Genomic DNA, 5,000 nt, shown 5'->3' on the forward strand with positions numbered 1-5,000 from the left:
TTTGGCTGCGCGAGCGAGCGGCGAGCGGCGAACAGCGAGCGAAGCGAGAGGCAGCACCGTCCCTGCTATACGAAAGCCCCATCCAGCCCTGTGCCACCCGGGGGGTTCCAGGGTGCTGAGATGGCTGACGTTTTGCTCCGCTCACGACGGTCACCGCACCACGCAAGAACAGGCCAAAAACTGGCCAAAACAGCCCAAAAACGGGCCAAAACTGGCCATTTTTGGCTGCGCGAGCGAGCGGCGAGCGGCGAACAGCGAGCGAAGCGAGAGGCAGCACCGTCCCTGCTATACGAAAGCCCCATCCAGCCCTGTGCCACCCGGGGGGTTCCAGGGTGCTGAGATGGCTGACGTTTTGCTCCGCTCTCGACGGTCACCGCGCAATGCAAGAACAGGCCAAAAACTGGCCAAAACGGCCCAAAAACGGGCCAAAACTGGCCATTTTTGGCTGCGCGAGCGGCGAGCGGCGGACAGCGAGCGAAGCGAGAGGCAGCACCGTCCCTGCTATACGAAAGCCCCATCCAGCCCTGTGCCACCCGGGGGGTTCCAGGGTGCTGAGATGGCTGACGTTTTGCTCCGCTCTCGACGGTCACCGCGCAATGCAAGAACAGGCCAAAAACTGGCCAAAACGGCCCAAAAACGGGCCAAAACTGGCCATTTTTGGCTGCGCGAGCGAGCGGCGAGCGGCGGACAGCGAGCGAAGCGAGAGGCAGCACCGTCCCTGCTATACGAAAGCCCCATCCAGCCCTGTGCCACCCGGGGGGTTCCAGGGTGCTGAGATGGCTGACGTTTTGCTCCGCTCTCGACGGTCACCGCGCAATGCAAGAACAGGCCAAAAACTGGCCAAAACGGCCCAAAAACGGGCCAAAACTGGCCATTTTTGGCTGCACGAGCGAGCGGCGAGCGGCGGACAGCGAGCGAAGCGAGAGGCAGCACCGTCCCTGCTATACGAAAGCCCCATCCAGCCCTGTGCCACCCGGGGGGTTCCAGGGTGCTGAGATGGCTGACGTTTTGCTCCGCTCTCGACGGTCACCGCGCAATGCAAGAACAGGCCAAAAACTGGCCAAAACGGCCCAAAAACGGGCCAAAACTGGCCATTTTTGGCTGCACGAGCGAGCGGCGAGCGGCGGACAGCGAGCGAAGCGAGAGGCAGCACCGTCCCTGCTATACGAAAGCCCCATCCAGCCCTGTGCCACCCGGGGGGTTCCAGGGTGCTGAGATGGCTGACGTTTTGCTCCGCTCTCGACGGTCACCGCGCAATGCAAGAACAGGCCAAAAACTGGCCAAAACGGCCCAAAAACGGGCCAAAACTGGCCATTTTTGGCTGCACGAGCGAGCGGCGAGCGGCGGACAGCGAGCGAAGCGAGAGGCAGCACCGTCCCTGCTATACGAAAGCCCCATCCAGCCCTGTGCCACCCGGGGGGTTCCAGGGTGCTGAGATGGCTGACGTTTTGCTCCGCTCTCGACGGTCACCGCGCAATGCAAGAACAGGCCAAAAACTGGCCAAAACGGCCCAAAAACGGGCCAAAACTGGCCATTTTTGGCTGCGCGAGCGAGCGGCGAGCGGCGGACAGCGAGCGAAGCGAGAGGCAGCACCGTCCCTGCTATACGAAAGCCCCATCCAGCCCTGTGCCACCCGGGGGGTTCCAGGGTGCTGAGATGGCTGACGTTTTGCTCCGCTCTCGACGGTCACCGCGCAATGCAAGAACAGGCCAAAAACTGGCCAAAACGGCCCAAAAACGGGCCAAAACTGGCCATTTTTGGCTGCACGAGCGAGCGGCGAGCGGCGGACAGCGAGCGAAGCGAGAGGCAGCACCGTCCCTGCTATACGAAAGCCCCATCCAGCCCTGTGCCACCCGGGGGGTTCCAGGGTGCTGAGATGGCTGACGTTTTGCTCCGCTCTCGACGGTCACCGCGCAATGCAAGAACAGGCCAAAAACTGGCCAAAACGGCCCAAAAACGGGCCAAAACTGGCCATTTTTGGCTGCACGAGCGAGCGGCGAGCGGCGGACAGCGAGCGAAGCGAGAGGCAGCACCGTCCCTGCTATACGAAAGCCCCATCCAGCCCTGTGCCACCCGGGGGGGGTTCCAGGGTGCTGAGATGGCTGACGTTTTGCTCCGCTCTCGACGGTCACCGCGCAATGCAAGAACAGGCCAAAAACTGGCCAAAACGGCCCAAAAACGGGCCAAAACTGGCCATTTTTGGCTGCACGAGCGAGCGGCGAGCGGCGGACAGCGAGCGAAGCGAGAGGCAGCACCGTCCCTGCTATACGAAAGCCCCATCCAGCCCTGTGCCACCCGGGGGGTTCCAGGGTGCTGAGATGGCTGACGTTTTGCTCCGCTCTCGACGGTCACCGCGCAATGCAAGAACAGGCCAAAAACTGGCCAAAACGGCCCAAAAACGGGCCAAAACTGGCCATTTTTGGCTGCGCGAGCGAGCGGCGAGCGGCGGACAGCGAGCGAAGCGAGAGGCAGCACCGTCCCTGCTATACGAAAGCCCCATCCAGCCCTGTGCCACCCGGGGGGTTCCAGGGTGCTGAGATGGCTGACGTTTTGCTCCGCTCTCGACGGTCACCGCGCAATGCAAGAACAGGCCAAAAACTGGCCAAAACGGCCCAAAAACGGGCCAAAACTGGCCATTTTTGGCTGCACGAGCGAGCGGCGAGCGGCGGACAGCGAGCGAAGCGAGAGGCAGCACCGTCCCTGCTATACGAAAGCCCCATCCAGCCCTGTGCCACCCGGGGGGTTCCAGGGTGCTGAGATGGCTGACGTTTTGCTCCGCTCTCGACGGTCACCGCGCAATGCAAGAACAGGCCAAAAACTGGCCAAAACGGCCCAAAAACGGGCCAAAACTGGCCATTTTTGGCTGCACGAGCGAGCGGCGAGCGGCGGACAGCGAGCGAAGCGAGAGGCAGCACCGTCCCTGCTATACGAAAGCCCCATCCAGCCCTGTGCCACCCGGGGGGTTCCAGGGTGCTGAGATGGCTGACGTTTTGCTCCGCTCTCGACGGTCACCGCGCAATGCAAGAACAGGCCAAAAACTGGCCAAAACGGCCCAAAAACGGGCCAAAACTGGCCATTTTTGGCTGCACGAGCGAGCGGCGAGCGGCGGACAGCGAGCGAAGCGAGAGGCAGCACCGTCCCTGCTATACGAAAGCCCCATCCAGCCCTGTGCCACCCGGGGGGTTCCAGGGTGCTGAGATGGCTGACGTTTTGCTCCGCTCTCGACGGTCACCGCGCAATGCAAGAACAGGCCAAAAACTGGCCAAAACGGCCCAAAAACGGGCCAAAACTGGCCATTTTTGGCTGCACGAGCGAGCGGCGAGCGGCGGACAGCGAGCGAAGCGAGAGGCAGCACCGTCCCTGCTATACGAAAGCCCCATCCAGCCCTGTGCCACCCGGGGGGTTCCAGGGTGCTGAGATGGCTGACGTTTTGCTCCGCTCTCGACGGTCACCGCGCAATGCAAGAACAGGCCAAAAACTGGCCAAAACGGCCCAAAAACGGGCCAAAACTGGCCATTTTTGGCTGCACGAGCGAGCGGCGAGCGGCGGACAGCGAGCGAAGCGAGAGGCAGCACCGTCCCTGCTATACGAAAGCCCCATCCAGCCCTGTGCCACCCGGGGGGTTCCAGGGTGCTGAGATGGCTGACGTTTTGCTCCGCTCTCGACGGTCACCGCGCAATGCAAGAACAGGCCAAAAACTGGCCAAAACGGCCCAAAAACGGGCCAAAACTGGCCATTTTTGGCTGCACGAGCGAGCGGCGAGCGGCGGACAGCGAGCGAAGCGAGAGGCAGCACCGTCCCTGCTATACGAAAGCCCCATCCAGCCCTGTGCCACCCGGGGGGTTCCAGGGTGCTGAGATGGCTGACGTTTTGCTCCGCTCTCGACGGTCACCGCGCAATGCAAGAACAGGCCAAAAACTGGCCAAAACGGCCCAAAAACGGGCCAAAACTGGCCATTTTTGGCTGCACGAGCGAGCGGCGAGCGGCGGACAGCGAGCGAAGCGAGAGGCAGCACCGTCCCTGCTATACGAAAGCCCCATCCAGCCCTGTGCCACCCGGGGGGTTCCAGGGTGCTGAGATGGCTGACGTTTTGCTCCGCTCTCGACGGTCACCGCGCAATGCAAGAACAGGCCAAAAACTGGCCAAAACGGCCCAAAAACGGGCCAAAACTGGCCATTTTTGGCTGCACGAGCGAGCGGCGAGCGGCGGACAGCGAGCGAAGCGAGAGGCAGCACCGTCCCTGCTATACGAAAGCCCCATCCAGCCCTGTGCCACCCGGGGGGTTCCAGGGTGCTGAGATGGCTGACGTTTTGCTCCGCTCTCGACGGTCACCGCGCAATGCAAGAACAGGCCAAAAACTGGCCAAAACGGCCCAAAAACGGGCCAAAACTGGCCATTTTTGGCTGCGCGAGCGAGCGGCGAGCGGCGGACAGCGAGCGAAGCGAGAGGCAGCACCGTCCCTGCTATATACGAAAGCCCCATCCAGCCCTGTGCCACCCGGGGGGTTCCAGGGTGCTGAGATGGCTGACGTTTTGCTCCGCTCACGACGGTCACCGCACCACGCAAGAACGGACCATAAACAGGCCAAAACAGCCCAAAAACGGGCCAAAACTGGTCATTTTTGGCTGCGCGAGCGAGCGGCGAGCGGCGAACAGCGAGCGAAGCGTGAGGCAGCACCGTCCCTGCTATACGAAAGCCCCATCCAGCCCTGTGCCACCCGGGGGGTTCCAGGGTGCTGAGATGGCTGACGTTTTGCTCCGCTCACGACGGTCACCGCGCCATGCAAGAACGGACCAAAAACAGGCCAAAACAGCCCAAAAACGGGCCAAAACTGGCCATTTTTGGCTGAGCGAGCGAGCGGTGAGCGGCGAACAGCGAGCGAAGCGAGAGGCAGCACCGTCCCTGCTATACGAAAGCCCCATCCAGCCCTGTGCCACCCGGGGGGTTCCAGGGTGCTGAGATGGCTGACGTTTTGCTCCGCTCACGACGGTCGCCGTGCC

The sequence above is a fragment of the Musa acuminata genome, unplaced genomic scaffold, assembly GCF_036884655.1.
Source record: "Musa acuminata AAA Group cultivar baxijiao unplaced genomic scaffold, Cavendish_Baxijiao_AAA HiC_scaffold_427, whole genome shotgun sequence".
NCBI classification, from domain to species: Eukaryota; Viridiplantae; Streptophyta; class Magnoliopsida; order Zingiberales; family Musaceae; genus Musa; species Musa acuminata.